General features: G+C 41.5%; 1 protein-coding gene across 2 annotated transcripts in view; it reads left to right on the forward strand.

Moving 5' to 3' along the window:
• Nucleotides 1-9,763: 9,763 nt before the first annotated feature.
• Mtm1 (myotubularin 1) overlaps nucleotides 9,764-23,662 on the forward strand; it is a 118,102-nt gene continuing 104,203 nt past the window's right edge. Inside the window, exon 1 of one of the 2 annotated variants that reach the window (XM_038316810.2) lies at nucleotides 9,764-9,832. The gene's annotated coding sequence lies outside the window, so the exon portion shown is untranslated. The remainder of the gene's footprint in view (nucleotides 9,833-23,662) is intronic. The other variant, XM_038316811.2, reaches the window with a different exon arrangement.

The raw sequence follows: 23,662 nt of genomic DNA on the forward strand, positions 1-23,662 counted from the left end.
AGGCTTCTTTGTGGGGGTGCATGTGTTCTCCATTGGTCAATGGTCTATTTGAAGAGATTCCCGGAGAGTGTAGGTGGAAAAAGACATCTCCACCGCACTCTGGAGTACTCTCTCAATGGGTTCTCCCTCAGTTGCCCATCTAAAGGTGAGGTCCTCAGGAAGTGGTTTCTAGAGCAATCCTGTCTCATCTTTATGTTCTGCTTCATGAAGGGCTTGTTCACTGAGGGGAGGCATGGCCTAGGGAGGGGAAGGAACTCCAACTGACAGTTCTCATGAAGTTCTGGCAGGAAGCAGTGGGGAAGCATTCCTTTCGAAAAGGATGTACTCTTTTTGTTTTGGTTTATTTTGTGAGACAGGATCTTGATATGAAGCCAGCAGAAACTGGTTTCAAATGTGCCATCCTCCTTTCTACCTGCCTGGGATTCCAGATGTGTATGGTCATAATATGTGTTCTTGCATCTCTCATGCTTCCAGTTGTTCTTAGTTACTCCTGGTTCCCTATGCAAAGCCTGCTTTCTCTTTTAACCTTGTTCTATATTATTGTTGGGAGAGAAGTGGGGGAATACCAGGGAATACATATAGAAGTCAGAGGACCCCTAACAGGGATCATTTCTCTCCTTCTGCCACATGTGTTCTGGGGATTGAACTCAGGATTTGCAGCTAGCCATCTTGCTGGTCCTATTTGGTTTTTGAAGCAATGTCTAATACACCTCCAGCAGATCTCAAACTTGCTATATAGCCAAGAATGATTTTGAATTTATGATCTTTTCATCCTCACCTTCCAAGTTCCTGGATTACAAGTGTGCATCAACATGCTTGTGTTATGTGGTGCTGGGATCCTATCTAGGCTTAGTGAATGCTGGCAAGCACTCTACCAACTGAGCCACACCCCCAACCTCAAGGCTTTGCTTCTGAAGTAGGACACAAAAACCCTGTCTTAGACCCTGACCTTGAAAAGTAGCTTTACATTAGAGAAAAAGCACAGAGAACATTGACATCAGTGAGTCTGATTTTTGTTCTTTCTGCTCCACCTACTTGGGAAGGGTTACTCCTGTTGTTCTAATTCTGATAAGATATACACAATATAAAAATGGGCCATTATAACCATTTTAAGCGTACTATTTATTAGTCTTAAGCACCCACCTGCACAGTGCTTTCTACAGCAGCAGTGACCCTTTGCATTGCTATCAGTGGGACAGGAGGATTCTAATTTCTTCTCATCCTCATTGACACTTGCTTTAATTTAAAATTTAGTCTAACTATTTCCACGTGACTGTGCATGCTCTCATACGCACATGACATAGCCCTTGTGTGGAGGTCAGAGATGAAGTTTGCAGAGTTGATTCTGTCCTTGTACTCTATGGGCTCTGGGGCTAGAACTCAAGCTGACAGGAGCCACTTTGTCACTCATACATGGCTTTAGTTATTGCAGCTCTGTAATAAGTTTTGAAATCAGAAAGATTGGGTTGCATATTTGGAATTTATTAGTGACTATATTAATTCTATGGTAAGATTTCTACTTTTGCAAAACATTTGAATTTTGACAGGGGTTGCAATGAAATTATAGATCAATTTGGGTAGGACTGACTTATTAACAGTACTGATCCTTCTGATCCATAAACTTGTGGTATCTTTCACACATTTGTGTCTTTAAATTTTTCTGTCAAGAATAGTATAATGGTCTTACTATACACGGTTTTCCATAAATGTTTTGTTGCTTTATGAACTTTAGCCCAGTTTCATTCAGATTAAGTGGCTGTTCACTGACAGATTTTTCATGTGTGTTTGCAGTTTTCATTATATGTTTGAGTGGTATAATGCTCATGCCACCATGAAATAGTAAGATAAAAAGAGAAAGCTCTTTTAATAACATGTTGGGAGTAAATCATGTTTGTTTTCCTTCACAGGGCTTACTTCCTCAAAAAATAATGTAAGAAACTGAGATTGAAAAACAATCTCAGCTAGATGAGGTGGTGCATGCTTGTAATCACTGTACTTGGGAGGCAGAGGTATAGTGTGGAGCTGCGGGCCATCTTCCCGCCGCCCCAGCTCCCGGCCACCGGCTAGCTTTACCCAAAATAACAACACACAAATTGTATTCCCTTAAAGACTGCCTGGCTCATTAGTTCCAGCCTCTTACTCACATCTTGATTAACCCATATCTAATAATCTGTGTAGCACCACAAAGTGGTGCCTTACCAGGTAGATTCTAGCGTATGTCCATCTTGGGCTGGAGCTTCATCGCGTCTGGCTTCTCTCTCTGAGGAGAGGCACGGCGGTCTGACTAACTTAGGAGAGGCGTAGCATCTGACTGAGCCATCTACCTCACTTCCTTCTTCCTGTTCTGTCTACTCCACCCACCTAAGGGCTGGCCAATCAAATGGGCCAGGCAGTTTCTTTATTAGCCAATGGGAATCCTCCATCATTTCCCCTTTTTCTGTTTAAAAAAAGAAAGGCTTTAACTTTAACATAGTAAAATTACATATAACAAAACAGTTATCAAGTAAGAATTAGTTATAATATTTATATCTACTTTATCTTTTATCATAACTAAGGAAAACTATAACTATCTATCTATTCTTCAACTCCATCAAAGACTCCAGAAGGATATAATATTACCTAAGTAAACAAGAAGTAAGCTACTTCCAAAACTCTAGAAATCACAGAGACATCTTGCTACATGGACAGTCACCCAAAGTTCTTTTGTACCATTGGGGCATCCATCTTCAGCCTTCAGGTCCATAGTTTCCAGCAGACATTTCCACGAAGCAGGAAATTTCAAAGGCAGTTCAGTCACTTTCTGCTGTGTCCTGCAGAATGTCTCACAGACTCTTTCATGAATCAGGAACCCCGAAAGATCATCTCACTTTTAGGCAACTTCAGCAGTCCTCTCTCTGAGGGTTCTTTGTGTCCAGTTTATGCCAATAGTCCAGGCAAGAGCAGTTTCTTGCCAAAATGGCTATCAAACTCCATAAGTAGCCTCTTCGATGCCCATCATCCTCTTGAAGTAGCTTGTGCTGCCAGGAGCAGACATGTCTCATTGTCATGAAAAGCCCTAAGTTATTAAAACATCTAAAATGTGGTATCCTGTAGTCTTTGAAAGATATGAAGAATGCTTATGTAACTTAAATATATCTCTATATATCTAGAAAATCTAACTAACATAACTACAAGTTTTACTATTATTGATGACTATCCATTAACAACCTCTATACATTACATTTTTAAATGAACTACAGAATCACAGTACCTTAATCAGTATCAGAAATATATATATACATATAACAAAATTGACCTTAAATTTATATCAATAGAGTAAAATTTATACCAATGTAAATTATTCATATCTATATCATTTCCCCCTTTAAATGTAAAAGAACATTTATAAACAATATTTGGGAACATGGGCACAGTTATTTCTCTCCAAACTGCTTCCTGCTGAATGGGGGCGCTGTTAATCAGATCTTTCATGGTATGACCTGTGTGCCAGGTTCATCTCGGTCATCAGTTGGGTGAAGTAATTTTCTGAAGGTGTTCACAGCAACCTTTCAGGAGGGCGTGGTCTATCATACCATATTGGGATAGAAGCAATCCAACAGGTCTCATTTTCTGTAAAAATAAAAGAAGAATCTCTTTTCCAAAGTATCATATCCTTAGATCCAAATTCTAAAGTCAAGGTATTTTCAAGATATCTTTCTTGGATTAGTTCAGCAGCATTTGTAAACAAATATCTTTTAGTAGCTGTTGCTCCTTCCTCAGCATTCAAACAATTCAAAAAGAGCATAATAGCATACAGTATCAAGATTCTCTGTGTATTTCCCATCTTTGTGCGGCTTTATTTTAACCTCTATTTCGTTTATTTTTACTTTTATTTTTTGAGACAGGTTCTCTGTATATCTTTGTCCTGGAATAACTCTTTAGACCAGGCTGTCCTTGAACTCACAGAGATAGTCTGCCTCAGCCACCCCAGTGCTGGGATTAAAGGTGTGTGCTACCACACCTTGAAGTCAGAGGTCAATCTACCTCTGCCTCCCAAGTGTTGGGATTAAAGGTGTCTGCCACCACACCCTAGCTACTTCCTTTTTTCTTTTTTACTTTTAAGAACTTTAACCTTTATCATGCATATATTTTTAACACAGTGTAAATCATTTAGAGGTTTTCTTTTTTTTGAATCTCTCTTTACTCTATCTCTCTTTTTCTGACCATATGAGCCTTTAAATTACTGAGCAATATGGGTAGGATTCAAGCTGCGGCTTTGCCAGCTAGATCCAGCCCATTCTTTAGCTTTCCAGCCTCATGGCAGAGGTACTGGATGTAGCCATGTTTATCACCACAACTCTGTGGCGGTTCAAGGTCCCTGCCAGCAAGCAAGCTACAACAGTATTAAACAACAATCAAAAGCTCCATAGTCAAGACCGCCTGCTTGAAAGAGTCAGAGTTTGTCCTGGCAGTACAGACCAGAACGCCAGCATTTTAAAACAGCACAACTTTTTTCCTGCTACGGCTGAAAACAAACAAGCATGCAGTCAGCTTTTATCAACGTCATTTAAGTGTTTTGTAGCAGAACCTCTTAAAAGAGCTGCAATGTTTTGCAGCTGAAGCTGAGTCAGGAAGCCTCTCTTAGATGAGAGTGCTTGCTTGCCAGACCCGAAAAATAGAGCTTTACTCTATTCTTTCCCAAGCTTTCTCAAGCTTTCTGCGGATTCGGTTATCCACGTGGGCGCCATTCTGTAGTGAGGTAGCTGTGGGCCGGCTTCTCGCCGCCCGGCTCCTGGCCGCCCAGCTAGCTTTACCCAAAATAATTACACACAAATTGTATTCCCTTAAAGACTGCCTGGCTCATTAGTTCCAGCCTCTTACTCACATCTTGATTAACCCATATCTAATAATCTGTGTAGCACCACAAAGTGGTGCCTTACCAGGTAGATTCTAGCGTATGTCCATCTTGGGCTGGAGCTTCATTGCGTCTGGCTTCTCTCTCTGAGGAGAGGCACGGCGGTCTGACTAACTTAGGAGAGGCGTAGCATCTGACTGAGCCATCTACCTCACTTCCTTCTTCCTGTTCTGTCTACTCCACCCACCTAAGGGCTGGCCAATCAAATGGGCCAGGCAGTTTCTTTATTAGCCAATGGGAATCCTCCATCACAGAGGCAGGAGGATTTCAGTTCAGGTCAGTGTGAGGCACATACGAGACCCTGTCTCATGAAACAAAAGACTGGGGCTGGAGCTCTGGCATACCAGGTTAGTAGACGTGAGTTTTTGGATTTGATCAACAGCACTGATGACAAAAAAACAAACAAAAAATCCAAAAAACAAAAAAAACCAAAAACCCCTCTTAGAATTGGAAGTGCAGAGAGTAGGGAAATCTCGGAGTTTGACTTTGATTTGCAGTTGAACTTCAGGGCATTTTTTTTACCATGTTGCTTTCTCTACTGGACCCCAGAGTCATGTGCCCCACTGTACCTCCCACCCTGCACTGTGAACACCCTGCCTAGTGATGTTTCCTGGGAACAGGGTATGTCCAAGGATCCGTGAGAACAAAGAACCTAGATTTGTCTGTGTGAATATTTTTACACCCCATTACTTGCTTTAAACCTCCACTTAGCAGCTGGGAAAACAGAGCTTACTGACCAGCCAGCCCTTCCAAGGAGGCGCCAGCTCAACTGTGAGTTATAGGAGAAAAGCAGGAGCAAGAGAAACAGCATCAAGCAGCAGCAGCGCTCCTCTTTACATGTGAGACATAGCCACATCTCTTCATTGCACTCATGGTACAGCACAGCCTTGCAAAGTGTGTAAGCAATCCTCTCTATCCTTCCTTCTTCCTGGCTCCCTTACCCCATGCCATGTTAACCTCGGTTTTCTTGAAATACAGCTTATCTACACTGAAATGCACTCATACATGTCAAGTTTATAGTTGGAGCTCGGGCAACTGTACACAATTTCAAAATGACCATCACAAGCAAGACACTGCATTTGTATTATCCCCTAAACTATTACTATCTCTGCCCTTGGATAGAGTTTTCTCCCATTTGTAGTTGACTGGTGATCCCAATCAACTACAAGTTGTCTTAGTCACTCTAATTTTGTCTTTTCCAAGCTTTAGTAAGGAGTTGGGAGTGTAGGCTGGTGGTTGAACACTTGCCGAGCATGCTGAGACTTTGAACTTTGAATTAATCTTCAGTACCATAAAATCTATAATATAAATGGAACAGCATAGTCTCTCCTAATTTGTACAAAGTTTGTTTCACTTAACATGGTATTTTTGTAACTTATTCATATTGTAGCATATATTATAACTTTCTTCCTTTTTATTGCTAAGTAATATTCCACTATGTGCATATATTATCATTGATTTTGTCATTTAATAGCAATGGGAATTTGAGCATTTGTATTTTTATTAATTTTTAGTCAGCATAATAATGGTTTTGAGATATATATTGAGACACGGTCTCATGTAGATGAGTCTGGCTTTACACACCATATGTCACCAATGATCTAAACTGAATACCTAGTATGTTGACACATGCCTGTAACCTCGGCAGAGGAATGCGCTCAGTTGACAGATGAAAAAAATGAAGGTTTATAGAGAAGTATTTTCACAGATGAATTAGGATTTGAACCTTGGTACCTTGATGCACAGCTTTCTCATTTCTTTCATATCCATCCTGGTGGCTTTAATACATTTTTAAATACCTAAGAATGCAAAATTTTCCTAACACGTTCTAGGACCGCTTTCTCAGAGGAAGCAGTGCTTTGAAAGGTAAAATGGCTTTCCAACAGCCAGCAGCTTGCCTATAGAATCACTGAGATTTACTGGGATTCAAATCACTTTCTGATTCCAAGCACATCCTCCTTGGGCCCTGCGCCTCACATGGGTATTTGTAATCAGTCATTCCTCAGTCTGTTTCTCCCTTTACCTTTCCCATCCTGGCCCATGGAGTTCAGTGAGTGAGAAATGGGAGATGGAAGGCCAAGCTCTCTCAGAGGCCTCTTTTGGCTCTGCCTACCACACTCCCCCAACTTCATTGAACAGAGTAACATCCAGAAGGCAAGAGTCACTCAACGCAAGTCTTAGCAATAGCAAGTATTTCAGTAGGCCAGGTTGGTAGTGGGGACACAGACAGAAGAAGCACACTAGGTATGGGATGTGCAGCTCTAAAATGTTGTTGGAGAGGTAGCATTATGTCCCCCCATCTATTGCTCACATGTCCCAAAGTGACAGGCCAGCCATCTTCCCATAAACCCCCTGCCTTGGGGAAAATATGTGTATATCCGTGTGCAAAGTGCAGGGAAAACTGAAGAATGGTTTAAACACACACACACACACACACACACACACACACACACCCTATCCTGAAGGAATGTAGGACTTGTTGAATTATACAGTTGCTTCGCTAACGGGTCAGTGGCAACTCCTCTGTTACACACAAAACATTTTTAACTTTCAAACTGTCAAATCTATGTGTTCCCAGGATTTCCATCACACTGAGAAGCAGGCACGGCTGTGGCCATTGTGTCTATTTTCTAGCCTAGGAGAAAGTTTTCTCTACTGCCCCTTTCTGGTTGGTCTACATCCTTACACAGATGAGGCTAGGCTGGGGTCAGACCCAGACGGACTCTGGAGAAATCCCTAGAGGAACTCCTTAAGATGAGGACCACCTGTAGCCTCTTCACCACCCCCATCCCCCAACTTCCAGCTTGAGCAAAAAGGCTTTAGCCTCATTCTTGGACACTTAAAGCATGCTTAATGTATACAAGTCTCCATGCAAGCTGCGGCTTTCCCTCCTCCCATCCTTATTCTCCTCTTCCCCCTGCCCCAAGATTGACAGACATTGAGAATCCAGCTATTCCGTAGCCACCAGGGAGCCTCTTCAGCATGCAAATTTAATGAGCATGCTTTGAAATACAGCACAAATGTGAATGTAATTCAAAGAACTTCACAGTCTGGGGAGGGGAGCTGGCAGAGCAGACATTCAAGCAAATGATGACATCAGTACAATGAAAAGGACTCTGGGGGAAGCTTCTAAGTCTGCCTGGCTCAGAAACAAGTGTTATTCTGCTCTCTGTCCAGGAGTTTGGCTAGTGAAAAAAAAGGAAAGGGCTAGGAAAAAAAACCCTGGAAGATCCAGAGAATAGAAAGATCCCTGTCAACTTGGAGGGCACAGAGAGAAGCAGACTGGGAAAAGTGGCTAAAGAATGAATTGGTTCACAAAGGTCTTGTTTCTTATCTCAGAAGTCTCTCTCTCTCTCTCTCTCTCTCTCTCTCTCTCTCTCTCTCTCACACACACACACACACACACACACACACACACAAGTTTCCCCTTAATCCCTGAGTAATATAGTGCTCAGGATCCCACAGTAGATGCCTGAAACCATAAATGGTATTGAGTGTGTATTAATATAGACCAATGAAAACAGCAGAATTCATGAACTAAGAAGAGTAAGAAGTTAATAGCAACAGGTAGCAATAAAATAGAATAAAATTATAATATTCTTGGGCTTTGAGGCCATTACTAATTGAAAGAAGGGTTAAACAAATTTCATGAACAAATATCATGAAGCACCACTACAATCAATCTGACGACTAACCCAGCAATGAAGTGACTAATAGGTAGAAAGTAGGCAGACAGCATGAATGCCCTGGAAATGGGATGATTCACATCTCAGCTGCGATGGAGCTGAGTAGCAAGATATTTCATCACCTCAAAATAGTGTGAAATTTAAAACTTATGAGTTGTTTATTTCTGGAATTTTCCATTTAACACTTTTGGACTACTGTTCAACAGTGGATAACTGAAACTATGGAAAGTAAAGCTAAATATGGGGTGGGGTACTGTATAATGACATTTGGATGTGTGTGTGTGTGTGTGTGTGTGTGTGTGTGTGTGTGTGTGTATTTGAATGATATTAGGCAAAAGAGTTGCTTTTAGATTTTAGAAAATCAACCAATAGAAGAAAAAAAAGATCATGGTGAAATAACCCCTGTTTACCTAAAGTTCTCATGTAAAATCAATGCGCAACACAAAACCAAGAGACATCACATACATTCTTCTATGAGCCAGATTAAGGATGTTTATTTGATTAAGCACTGAGCTATCTTCTTACTTTTGCACCCCTCTCTGCTTTCACTTTCTGTTTACTGTTTCAGTGGTCATCTGACCAAATCTTAAGAAAGCAGAACTAATTTTGACCTGTTTCCTTTTACTGGTTCAGTACTGCTCCTGGGAAGGTGCTGGCACAGCATGAGATACTCCCCTAGCTTATGTGGGCTTATGAGTTCCAGATACTGTACCAGAATCAGTGATATGTTTCAAATTCATGCACTCAATAATAATAGTTCAACTTTGTGATATTTGCTACAATTTAATCTAGAACAGTTTTCCTTCTAGATTCCCCGTCCCCTTTTTTGCACAGATGTAGAGAGAGCCAGCACCAAAGTACTGGGGCTAACCCTCCCAGTGGCTTCAGCCTGGCAGTGACTTTACAGGGGTGGTTCTGACATCTTGGCCCTGCCCATTCCTAGCACCAATTACTAACTACAATTCCCAGATGCCTCTATGCTCCGGACCCGTCAAACAGGGTTTCCCGGCAGTCTCACCGGTGAAAAGCTAGAGGAGGCTACTTAAGTCACCCCGCACCTTCCTTCCACCCCTATATCACATGTCCAGCCCCAGCCAATCAGAGATGGAAGGAGGAAAGGCAACAGCAGCTTGGGACCCGGGAGGGTTCAGGGGCGGGACGAGCGTGGAGGGGGCGGGGCGAGCGTGGAATGGGCGGGGCGGGGCTCCAAAGCCGAGCAGCCTGGCAACTCTGGTGGCTCCTTGAGCCTGAGGTGGGTGCGCATTCTCGACTGGCCTAGCAAGGGGCCGGGCGCTGCGAGGACCCAAGATGGGAGGGTCTATAGTAGGAAGAGGGACTACCTGGGCGGGCGAGTCGCGAGGGCCCTGGCTGCCCCCGCGGGGGTGGGGGTGGGGTTCTCTGGAGAGCCTTGGCTGTCCTGGCAAGGCAGGGCTGAGGCCCTGGAGACGCCGGCAGGTGCCTTCCTCTGGCTTTTCTGTTCTTTTTGCCCGAGGTACCTAGGTGGCGGCGGGCGAAGGTTGGGACGAAATCGGGGAGGGTTGAGGGTCGTCGAAACCACTGCCGGTACTTCGCTTCCCTGTCCCAGGGAGGCGAGCCCTCGGGACAGCCGCCCTGCCTTCCCGGCGACCGCTCCTTGCCCTGGCCCTGCGCACCGGGCGGACACCCGCCCTATTCCCCCTGTACCCGCCAAGTGGTGGCACCCTGGCACTGGCCACAAGCCCTTCTTTATCGCCCCTAGGGCAGTGTTTTTGTGTCGTACACGGGGGGTTATCTGCTTTTGCAACAGTTGAGAGAAGATCTGAGAAGGAACGGTTAGTTCCCCCCATATGCAGTCGGAAGTGTGAACAGTCACTAGCAAGCGCTCTTAGCCCGGTTGCCTCCCTTAACTGTCTATTGTGCTCAGGAAGTGAAAAGTAATTTTAGTATTTGCCTAAGTAAAAATAAAGCGAATTTCGCGCGAAAACTGCATTACGGGCTTGATGGACGCGTTTGAGGTATGAAACAAGTAGCTTGTACTTGGTTTCTGAACCAGATCTTCTCAAGAGTGGAATCCGAGCATTTTTAGAACTGCTGTTCAGGTAGTTAGTTGTTTCCTGAATGAGGGAACTGAGGCCCAGAAGAGGTTAATGTAACAATGGCTTTAGGCAACCCAGTGGCAAAGCTGATGTGACAAGCCAAGCCTGGGGGTTTCTTGGAGTCTGTCTAGTCTGGGTTCCTCCTACCGTAGCTCAGTTCTGTTCACTGTGAAGTATCCACCTTAGAGTACCAAGACTTGAAGTTTTACTACAGGGCAACCCTTTCGGATTTAAAGAAATTTCCGTTAAAATCAGTTTACTAGCCAACCTTTCCTCAATCACATATATTGGGAAGGATCTGTGTATTTCTCAAATTTGACTCCAAAAGACTTCAGGCATTTTTACAGGATCAGATCTAGCTTTTAGGAGATCCCATGCATTGGAGGTGATTAAAACTGGTGGTCCTCTCTGTAGAAGTGGAGCAGGCTTGTGTTCAAAAGTAGTTAACAATTATGTGGGATTATAGATTCTAGTCCTCTTGTTATATGATTGGTCTTCTTAAAAATTTATATTTCTCAAGTTGTCGGAGGTTCCATTCATTCATTAAACTTTGCCTATGGTATAGATAGATTCAGTGTCTGGCCTAAGCACCAGGAAGACAACAGGGAAACACAGTTAAGGACTTATTGAGTTATATAGGGAGTGTCAGACAAAGAAAAAAGCAGCGATGTGTTTATTAGCAGATGGGAGTTGTAAAAAATAAACTTTGAAAGTGTCCAGTGGGATTAAAACAGGCTGGCATGATGCAGAGTGCCTTTGTCATCACTTGGAATTCCTAATTTTTCATAGTTGTTGCTGCACTGAAACAAACACATTGAAAATGAAATATGTCTGAGTCCAAGAGATTCTTCCTATGGAGTCATTTCTCCAATGAGTGCCTCTTAAATAAGTTCATCACAGCTCATTTTTTATTGTATTTTCCCCTTGAGTGCAAATAGTAATTTCAGACTCTTTTTTTTTGTTTTTTGAGACAGGGTTTCTCTGTAGTTTCTAGAGCCTGTCCTGGAACTAGCTCTTGTAGACCAGGCTGGCCTCGAACTCAGAGATCTGCCTGCCTCTGCCACCCGAGTGCTGGGATTAAAGGTGTGCGCCACCACTGCCCGGCTAATTTCAGACTCTTAGAGTGATGCTTTTCAAGTAAATTTCTGTCTTTCTAGTTAGATAGATCGCTGTTAAGTGCAGAAGTCTCCAGGGAAGTCAGGATTGCATGCTGATTTCTAGCCACTGTCTTCTGGACTTTCAGCCTACCTTGCACGAAGGTTTCTATTCTTGTATACAGGCTCGTACTGTGAACCTTTTATCTGAACTGATCATCTCTCTGTGTTGCCTGGCTTCTAGAGATGCTAGCTCACTTTGAAATAGTTCAGAGTCAAAAAGCACTCAAGACCTGAGGAGCAAGAGCACTCCTTAATAAAATGGCAAAGAAGAAGTCACAGCAGAAGCTATCTGTTCAGTACCACCACTTTTCCTATTCTGTGTGCTCACTGCAGAAGCTATCCATTCTGTATGTTCAGTGTTTCCAAGACAGTCTTTATGATTTCTAAAAATGACCAATGTTACAAAAAGTACTGTAATAATATTTCTTCAAAAAGAGAAGAGGATTAATAAAATGTAGTTGCTTTAGAAACTATTGAAAACACATAGTCCTAGCTTTTATTGAGGGCCCAAAAATAGAGAAAAGAAGAGACTCTTAAAACTTCCTAGGTGATATTTTAAACCAGTGGTCAGCTGATTCCAAAGGCTGGGGTTTCTAGTTATTTCTAAAGATTATCCAACTTTACAGTAGCATAATGGGTGTCATTCATTATTCTTTAGTCTCTCATTCTGTTTATGACCTCTTATAAGTTTCAATTTCCTTATTTTCTGGCTTTTAGTTCATTTCTTCCTTTTTGGCAGATATCAGAGGGGCAGGGACTGCCATTTGCCTAGAAGGTATGGACTCAGGATTGAGCAGTCTCGAAGCCGTAGTCAGTGAGGGCAGTCTTCTTACTCCTTTTTCTGTTTCTGTATATAAGAAAACAAAACAATAATAATAGTTTCTCAAAGGGTTGGTGGGAGTGCTGAATGATTCCTCTACATTTAGTGCTTCAAACAGTCTTGCACATAGTAAGCATTCAAGGAAAGTTAACTGTTGTTGACTTGCTTGGAACCCCTTCCTGTTGTGTTCTGTTTGGTTGTTTTGAAAGGGGCTCTCACTTTATAGCCCAGTCTGGCCTGAAAGTCAGGACAATCTTTCTGCTTCAGCCTCTTTGAATTCCATCTATGTGCCACCACACCTAGTTTTGAGTACTTCTAATAAACCATTGGAGATCCAGTAAGGTGGATTTTCTAGACAAACCTTTGCTTTCCATTGTTGATGTGAGCTTTAATTGCAGATGGCAGTGGTAGCCATGTCTGCAAGTCTTGAGGCACTAAATTCCCTTTGCCATGTGGAGTGAAGGTCTACTTGGAATCATATTCTGCTTTTTACCACAAACAGTAACAGAGCAGGAAGGGCCTTCCAATTACAGGGCCTTGTACTTAGAAGATGGTCTTTCATTGGCAGAGCTTTCAGTATCTTTTCCCCACAGAATACCACAGAAGTCTCATTCCTTTTAAGAGTATGGAAGCATCTCTGTAGAGAATTGGCATTGTGCACAGTGATTTCGTGCTAATTCTGCCAGAGGACCAAGGAATGGTAAATGAGCCTGTGGTCCATGTGAGGTATTGGAGAACTCCTTGCATCTGGATTCTAGACAGAGGTTGAGGCCCCAGTTTTTCTTAACTGTGTGACTCTAGACAAGTTATTTTGTCTTCTGTTTGGAAGATGGAGGCAATAAAACCTGCCCTGCCAACCTTCCAGAGACCTGACGGGACCCAAATGTGCACTGGAACCCTTTGTAAATATTGCAGTGTTATCATTACTGCACGGGAGTGTTACATAAGCCATTGATATTTGGAGAACTGGTATTAAGCAGGCTGTCTGGCTTCCTGTTGTTCTTGGTTGTCCTCTGCCCTGGAGCTACAGATGTGCCCTCTGCCTCAACTCCCTCTTTTGTTTGCCTTGATACATGCAGTATTTTATTCTGATGCCCTAATGGACCTGGAACATCAGTATTCCTTTTGAGTTTCCACTCCATTCACTCCTAAAACAGTATCACTGTGTAGCCATTAATTAAATAGCAATACAAAGGTGACTCCTGTGTCATGGAGTTTTACTCACTTCTAATCCAAGTGTAAAGGCATGGAAGGCTTCCCTTTTCCCAGTCACGTCCAGGCCTCAGTGGTTCAGTCGGACTAGAGTGGATGGCCGTGATTCCATGTGAGGATGAAAAGCCATCCTGATCATGTGAAGAGATCCAAAGATGGGATCGTTCCCTGCATCATTTTCACCCACCCTGTCTTTAAATGACAGGCCCTATTTGTGAATGATAGGGTTGGAGTTCCCTTTGCATGGCACTTGGCTTTCTTTCTCAGTAGCTCAAGATGACTTCACAAGCAACTTTGCTACATTTTATACTTCTAATAGTTTAGTGTTGTGCTTTCATGGCTGAACCTCACAGGTAACTCTGCATGTTGCAATGTTTTTCTTTGTTGTTTTGTTTTTGTTTTTGTTTTTTAATCTAAGAAGGAGCACTGAGGTCCAGGATGCTTTATAAAATGTCCCTGAAACTTAGCCTGGCCCAGAGCTTATAGTAGGTATTTTATAAATACTGTTGACTTGAATTAGAGGAGTAGCAACTTAGATTTGTTTGAGCATGTTGATTTGAATCATTCTTCTGTATGCCTACCGTGATGGAGGAGGGTCATCTGTCTATGTGTTACTTTCATTGGTTAATAAAGAAACTGCCTTGGCCCTTTAATAGGACAGAAAATTAGGTAGGCAGAATAGACAGAACAAAATGGTGGGAAAAAGAAAACAGAGTCAGGCAGACGCCTCAGGCAGACTCCATAGCTCTCCTCTCCGAGATGGACTCAGGCTAAGATCCTTCCCGGTAAGACACCACCTCGTGGTGCTACACAGATTAATAAAAATGGGTTAATCAAGATATGAAAATTAGCCAATAAGAGGCTAAAACTAATGGGCCAGGCAGTGTTTAAATGAATACAGTAATTATTAATGAATACAGTGTAATTATTTCAGGTGTAAAGCTAGCCGAGTGGCGGGAAGCAGCCCGCAGCTCCTTCTACACTACCGATCATGTTCCTTAACTAGGTTAAGAAGTGGAGCCTGTGTCTAGCCCTTCTGCTTGGGTTCTGATAGTGGGTAAATAAGAAAAGTCTGAATGTAGCATTGGGAGGGATCTCATGCATTGCTTTGCCACCCCTTTCTTCCCAGCTTCTTGATATTTGGACTCTATCATGAGTGTAGGCTCATTTTCGCTTTGTTTGCAAATATGTGTGGGTTAGGGAAGGGCTAAGGGAAGTTGAAGGGTAATAATTAAAAGTAGAAATAAAATTAACTTGTTTGTAAGATGTTCAACTCTAATCCCATTGTACAGACTTTGACAGCGTTCAGAGGTGCCCTTTCTTTAGCATGTGATAATGATTACATTCTGATGTCATATCCTTGAACTTTTGGTGAGAAGGAAGCACTTTGTTTCCTGAGCCTTGTAATGGAATACACTGCTCCATCGGTGTCATCCTTTCCTCTTTGTGGGAGTGACTGGGCCAGAGGTGAGCCATAACAACATTCCTAGCAGTGGGTGGTGGTGCTTTAAATTCCCTTTGTTGACCTTTTACATTTCTTTATGGCCCTGAGATTGCTTAGGTGGGGATTTAGAAGAAAAGGGACTTCACTTGATTTCAGTATTGCCAAGAAATGACCCCAGCTGTTTTAGACAACTAAGAACTGTGGGTATATACCAGTGACCCCTGGCTATGACTCAGAGTGTACCTCCTAGTTAGTGCTGTTCAAGGATAACAACCTGCAGGAACATCTCAGGAGAGTAGGCCCTTCACACTTATCTGTGTCATTAGCAGCAACCATGTAATTTTAGAGTTTCCTGGTTCTGAGATGTTCCTTGTGTGGGACAGTGGTTGGGGATGTGAGAAAGCATGTGTCCCACCCCTCCCTCAAAGAGGCTTGTTGGAAATGTCCTCCACCTCTGAGCCCCTTGCTGTAAAGTCTGGTGGCCTTTCAGGCTTTCAGTTAAGCTCAGGTGTAAAAGTGGAGGCAGAGTCTAACCCTGCAGGACATTTTTATTCTCCCTATTATCAATTTGAATCATTTCTCCAGAAAGTCCCATCATTTCTGTGTCATCAAACAGTTTCCCTTAGTTGACAAGGATTGTCTGGATGTCCTTAACCCTCAGTAGCTACCCAGAGAGCTTGTAACCTATGCAGAATCTCAGGTCGGGTAACCCCTGCAGAATCTGCATTTTCAGGTGTCCCCTGAGTGCCTGTTATGTAAATGAAAGTCTGAGATGCTTGGTAGAATACCTGGTCATACCCTGGCTTCCCAAGTCTTTGGAACAACATTAACCAATACAGAGTTCTAGATGGAAAAAAACAAACAGGCAAAATAAGTTTTAACACATTGTGTAACCAATTATATGTAAAATACAAGTATATGTAAAATAGGATCATTTTTACATACAATTACCTTAATACTTAATGAAACACCACCTTTTTTGTACTAGACTTGGAAATGACTTATGTATTTTGCTTATATGACATCTCCATTTTGACAAGCCATGTGGTGCATGTTGAAGAGTAACTTGTGCCAGTTGCTACACTGTGGGACAGTAGGGCATTGAGAGATACCTTTTGGCTTTGATTTGCTGATGATTTCATCAGGTTAGCTTTTAGTGCCCAACCAGCTGCCTCGGTAATAACCTACATTAATGTTAGCCTTAATCTTTGCCAAGCCTTTAGTCCATTGCTTTTACATAATGTCTGCTTTGAGGGTGAAATTATTAATATAAGTGCCAAGTTTCTTTCAGAAAGGTCAGGTCTATGGCGAGCTTTCAGGTGGCAGCATTGGGATCTGGGGGAGAGACTAGCATGGACATTTTTGAAAAGTCATCTTGTGGCTGCAGGATTATGTAGCTCCACTGAGAGCACCTGCTTTAGGATAGCACTTCTCCAACTATGCTGTTGTGGGAATTCATTTGGCCGATAGCCTTTTGGGCATTGGCCCATTAGGGCATGGTCTGAGGTACTCTAAGTGCAGACAAAAAGCATGCTCCCTTTCTCTTTTGGTTGGTGGTCAGAGTCCAGTTCGCAGTGTCAACATCGACAGAGGACCATGGCTCTCTACCCTTATTGTGAGTTTCTTTCCCAAATAAATGAATGAATACTTGTTATCCTTTATTCAGGGCTCTTGTGGACCTCCTTAATTATGCCTTCATTTGGCACCCTTCGTGGGGCTTGAACCTACCACCCTGAGATTAAGAGTCTTATGCTGTACTGACTGAGCTAGCCAGGCTTCAAGGGTCAGCACAGGTTCTGCCTCAGTGGGTTTCAGATGAGGCAAGAGTATAGCACAGTCTTCTTGGTTGCAGCCAACTCCTGGGCAATGCCCAGGCTGCTGCTGTGTGGGTTATACTTGTGATTAGCCAGCAGCACCAAAATCACCTGAGGGGTTTTTACAGTAGCAAATGTTCCCTGGCTCTGTGCCTGGAGCTTCTGATTCAGCAGGTCTGGGCCAGAGCCGAGGATCCATGTTTGAGAAGTTGTGTTGCTTTCAATGTTTCATCATAAAACATTGAGTTTACCTTTGGTTTTGTGCAGATGTACGGCTAACAGACATTTTGGAAGTTATAAACAGAAATTGAATTTTAACCAACCCCCTTTGTGCTTAGAGGGTAAAGACGCATACACTCACACAGCTTTCTTTTAATTTGTTGATGTGGTGGGCTATTTTAAGAGATTTTCTAGTTGAACTACAGCATTAGCTGATTCGTGCTGTTGACACAGAACCATTGTGCACATGGTCTTGCCTACTACTGCATTTGATTGTTAGTATTTTAGTGTCTATATTTGTTACTGAGTTTTGGCTTCAGTTTTTGTGTAGTTTAATACTGTGGTTGACAGTGCTAGCCTTATAAAGTGAGTTGGGATGTTCCCTTTCTCTTTGCTTGAAGTCTGTGAAAGGTTGGAGCTTAGTCACTTTCTTGAATGTTAATAGAACTTGAGGTAGAGCCATCTGGGCCTGGGAGATTTTCAGTTGTCTCTGTTTACCCATCTGCCCCTCCCCCTCATTATCATCTCATTAGGTCAGGAAAGCATCAAGCTCACTACTCTGAATATCCTGCTCCACATCCCAAGTCCTGGGAAGACAGGTGTATGGTACCACATGCAGCTTTGCCTTTTTTTTTTTTGGTTAATTTTACCAAGTTTGTTTGTTGGGGACCAATCTGATGATATGATTATACTTACTCTTTTTTTCAAGTTATTTTTTGGTTAATATTTAAATGGCTGAAATTTTAAGTTATTTTAAGATCATAGTCATAGCAACATATATTCAGAAAACTGCTTTCATCCCGTTCTCAGGACAGGCATGTATCTACTTCTTCTACTACAGATAGTTAGCCTTCTGAGTTCTTTCTTTTGAAATCTTGAGCAACCACAAACTGATTTATTTGCATCCCCCTGTTTCTTTCACACGCTATTCAGGCTTTGCTTTTTCATCTTAAAATCTAGTCCAGAAATCACTCTTTTCTTTACTTTATGATCTCTTTCTATTTATTCCATTATTTGGGTGTTTCAAAGCATAGTAGTTTAATTAGGATCACATTCTACCCTATTGTAATTTCCATTGTAATTCATTTTCTCATCTGTGAGGTTTCCAAAAGTAGATTTTTAAAATCTGAAATGTTGGCCAGCAGTTTTCAATACTGACTTGTAACTTCACAACCATAGAATGTAGGTGAATTCTAGTAGCTCTTTGACATTTGGATGCTGGGTTAGTCTGGTCTTGGTGATTGGCTGCTTTGTTCTTTTTTTTTATACTCATGTTTATGTTGTGCATGCCAGTAACTCCTGTCTTTTATTACTGAGTAGTATTCCATAGTTTACTAATTGATAACCATTTGGGTTGTTCAGTTTGGGGTTGAACTATGACCAATCATTTCAACTTTGTGTGGCTAATGTTATTGTAAAAACTGTACTTTGGCAAGACATTGTTGGATTTCCTACAAATACAGGTTTTGATTTTTGTGTGTGTGTTTTGCTTTTTACTTTTATTTTTTTGAGACAGGTATCCCTGGCTGGCCTGGAACTCACTTTGTAGATCAGGTCACCCTTGTACTCACAGAGGTCCACCTGCCTCTGATTCCTGCGTGATAGGATTAAAGATGTACTCCATTATGCCTATCTTACAAATAGAGTTTTATTTCTTCATTTTATGTTATATATACCATTTTTTATTGTCTTATTGAACTTGTTAGAATTTCTAAAACTTCTAACTGCATGTGTCTTGCCTTATTCACATTGTTGCAAAGTTTTCTATTTTTTCTGTTTCTGTATCAGCTGTAGGTTTCTAGAGATAGCATTCCTTCTTTGCTGGACACTTTTTCAAATCATGATTTGTTGTTGAATTATTTGCAGATGGCATGTTGCAGATATGGTCTTCAAGAAGGGATAAAAGGGATAGCCTAATTGACTATGTTACAGTACCCATGACCATTCCCCAATCATCACATCCCAACTTTTATTCTTAATGTTAATATCAGAATTTATATCTGGAACCTGGGAATTCTTTGTATCCATCTGAAAAGCAGCCATATTGCCTGTTCAAAAGGCTTGGAAGTTGTCAGAGTCAATAGGTATCTTTGTTTTTGAACTGAAATTTGTAGATCGATGTTTCTGTCCCACCCAGCCTTGCAGCTGTTTAGTCACACATAAACACACAGAGGCTTATATTAATTATAAACTGTTTGTCCTATTGCTCAGACTTATTACTAACTAGCTCTTATGACTTATTAACCCATAATTCTTGTCTTTGTTTAGCCACATGGCTTGGTACCTTTTCTCAGTAAGGCATTTTCATCTTGCTTCCTCTGCATCTGGCTGGAGACTGCAGACTGAACTTTTCCTCTTCCCATAATTCCCCCAATCTGGTCACCCTGCCTATATTTCCTGCCTGGCTACTGACCAATCAGTGTTTTATTAAACCAATACGAGTGTCAAATTTTTACAGGGTAGAAGAGCATTAACCCACAGCACAAATTTCTTTATTCTGTCATTTCTATTCTGTTAACAGTGGTTTTGGTTCCTCTTCATCATCTTCCTTTTTTTGTATTTGTTGCTTTTTCTTGATTTATTTCTTTCACATCCATGAGAACTTCTCCTTCAACCATATCAAGGTCTAGTAATGTTCAGCCCTTTCACTTGATTCTATGCCAGGAATGAATGATGGCTTACATTTATGCCTGAAATAATAGGTAACTGCCCAAATAGGAAATGACTGCTGTCCATTCTCTCTGGGCCACAAACCTTTATCTTTGTAAGTTTTCAAAGATCTTAATTAAGTCAGTTTTGGGGGATTGCTTTGGACACTCTTTTAGTGTGCCAACATGCCTCTTGGGCAAGCGACTGTTCCTATTTCTGCTTTTTGCTAATCTCCAATGTCAATTTACTCTTATAAATTAGGACTATTTAAGATGGATCAAGCCCAGCATTTTCAAGAGCTAAGAGATGCCAAGCTGCATTCCCTGTGCTTCTGTACAGAAGGGTCAGGAAGCACCAATTCACTCTTTTCTGCCTGTTGTTAAATATACTTTAGAATTAACTTTGGAGACTAAGGTACATTTAGAAAATATCATCAATGGTGTCTATCCTGACTGAGAATTCAGCAGTTGTCTCTAGGCTGTAATAGTCACTGTGAGGCATAAGTATTATGTAGACTGGGCAGCTAAGTTTTTGTTTTGTTTTGTTTTTTTGTATTTTTGAGATAGGGTTTCTCTGTAGCTTTGAAGTATGTCCTGGAACTAGCTCTTGTAGACCAGGCTGGCCTCAAACTCACAGAGATCCACCTGCCTCTGCCTCCAGAGTGCTGGGATTAAAGGCGTGCACCACCACCAACCAGCCAGCTAAGTTTTATAATATGGCATCTTGTGTAGCTTTAATCTCTGAAGGCAATTTTGTTTTGAGCCAGGGTATCAGCATATAGCCCTAGCTGGCCTGGAACTTGCTAGGTAGGTAAGGCTGGCCTGGAAATCACAACTATCCTTCTGCCTCAGTCTCTCTAAAGGCAATTTCAAAGGACATAGACTTGGTGGAGGGAATCTCTGTTTGTTTACTCCCTTTAAAAATGTAGGCTAGGCTTCTGTCAGACTTTTACATTTTTTAGTGGTGGAATCCCCTTCTACTACTCAGTTATTACTGATTCAAGCAGAGAGCATTATATCTTTATTTTCATTTGATCATCTACTGCGTAATGGCTAGTGACTAAGAGGGCTAGGCTGCGCCAGTTTGACTTTTACAATCTTTTGTGGGCAAGTTGTTCTTCTTATATTTGTCAGTTGTCATATGAAGTTACTAGTATTACTTGCCAAATAAGGTTGTTTGTGGAAATTAACTGACTTAAAATGTGCTTAGAACAATGACTGATAAGGTGGAAGTCAGTAAATGGAAAGTATGATCATTATCCACAAGCAGATGGATTACTTCAATCATACTGTATCACCTTTGTTATTGTTTTTAGTCCCAAATGATTTTCATTTTCTCATATATCTACTCATTATCTTTGCTGCCATCCAACTTGTATTTGGCTATTGTCTCCCAGTTAACTTCTTGAAGACCTATCTCACGATTTTTATTGTTGTTGTTTTAAGGATATTTCATTTGTATGGATTTTTTGCCTGGTGTCCACAGAGGCCAGAAGAGGATCTCAGATACCTTGAAACTGGAGTTATAGATGGTTTTGAGTCACTATGTGGGTGCCCAGAATCAAACCCAGGTTCTGAACAGAGAGTAATATGCACACGCACACACACACACACATACACACACACACACACACAAACACATGCGCGCACGCACACAGACACACCAGATAGCTATCTCTCCAGCCTCACAAATTATTTTTGAATCTCCCATTGTGGTGCAGAATAGCTGTCTAGTATATATTTATTGACTCTTTTTCAACTCTTTGGAAACAACAACATTAAGTAATATATATGCTAAATAAAGAAGATCTCAGCAATAATCATCCTAATACCACTTCATTATTCTAAGTGCCCATATCAATATTTCAGTTCTAGTTCATTTAATAACCGTTCATGGAATGCTTATAGTAGTAAGAACTAAACTATTGTGAATATAACCATATGCTGACATGAACATTTTGTAAACTGTTTATTTGCATGGGTGATGTCCTGCCTGTGTGGTATGCTGTCCCCAAAGAAGTCTTAACCCCTAGTACTTCAGAATGTGACCTTACATGTAAATAGTGCCATCAGAGATGCAGTTATTGATGACTGTATATTAAAAGGGAAGCCCCTTCATCTAGCAAGAAGGGTGCCATTACAGGAGAACACTATAACAGAGCAGAGATACACAGGTAGAAGACTATAATTGAAACGATGCTTCCACAAGCCAATGAATGGGAAGGAATGTAGTCACCACTGGGTGCTAGCAGATGTTTCAGAGGGCTCATTCTTAGCTGACACCCTCAGAACTGGGAGAGATTTCCTAGCTGCTATCATAAGCCATCCATTTTGTGGTTCTCTGTTATAGCAGCCCTAGAAAAGGAATAAATTGTTCACATGCTTGGGCTAGTGTTGACAAGCCCAAGTTTAGGATTAAAGTTGTAGGTTTGCCTACATTATTACCTGTTACCTAGCCTCTCAATATAATTTGATTTTTAAACTAATTTGCTGCTAGACCAGAAAATGTATAGGTAAACCTGGCTCCAGAATGTCATTGTAGTTCTTACACATGTGTAGCAAGTATAGAAGACAGTCCTAAGAATGCTTAGGACAGCACTATCGTAGTAGTGAAACATAGAAACCAATCCAAGGTCTGTGGAGACAATTCCTGCTATTACTATTCAGCATCAGAAATGAGCAGAGTACTGGAACATGCATCTGTATTTCTGATGCTTATAGCAACCTGTGCGAGAAAAGCAAAGAGCAGAAGGTTGTGGACTCCATTTCCACAAAAGTTCAGAATCACATTAAAACCAACATAGTATTTGCCAATATATGCATATTTACAGGATGATAAAGCTCTACATAGCAATTAGAAACAGATCCATCCTAGGGAGTACCTTCAAGTGGCTGAAGTCCAGCTTCTCCAAAGTCATGGAAATTTTTGAAGACAATGTTCTTTACTGGGTGCTGTGTGCCCAAAGTGTGCCAGCAACAGAAGACATAGTCCTTGCCTTTAGGACGCTCTAGAAATGTAACAGAAGGAGACCCAAAAGGTCATTTGCCGGTCCAGTACCATGTGAAATTTGTAATATTAGAAACACATGCAGTATATAAAGAAGCGAAGTGTGCCCATGAGTGAGAGGAGCGTGAGAAAAGCCTAGCATCTACCTTTAAGTGAAAACACCTGGAGTGACTGGTTTCAATGGCCGGTTCCACTGAAAGCCCCTTTCTCTCATTTATTCTGACAAATTGCACTAATGCTCTTAAAGCACTTTTCTGCCCCTCCCCCCCGCCCACACACACACACCACTGATTCTGGTTGGAAGACCCTGCCATTACTGCCCAATCTCTGGGCTTTTCTCTGGGGGTACCTTAGTCTGCAGTTGAGAAGGTTTATAGAATGTAATGAAATGTTGAAAAGTGGCATTCTCCATTACTGTAATAGTTATAATTCGTGTTTTTACTCCTTAGCAATTGACATTTGAACTTTTTGCTTTAAAATATGTCTTTTACTTACAAATTTAATACATGCTTTTAGAGAATAGTTCTCACTGCAAAAAATAATTCAGCAATACATTTTGTTGTGGAGCAGATTAGCTTGGTTCGTGAGTGTTGGAATTGGCAGGTGGATGGGAACTGGATCTTGCTCCTATTTTAAAACTTTCACTGTTAAGTGTTAAGATCCATTGGTGATTCTAACAGTCTACC

Source organism: Arvicola amphibius, chromosome X, assembly GCF_903992535.2.
Source record: "Arvicola amphibius chromosome X, mArvAmp1.2, whole genome shotgun sequence".
Lineage (NCBI taxonomy): Eukaryota > Metazoa > Chordata > Mammalia > Rodentia > Cricetidae > Arvicola > Arvicola amphibius.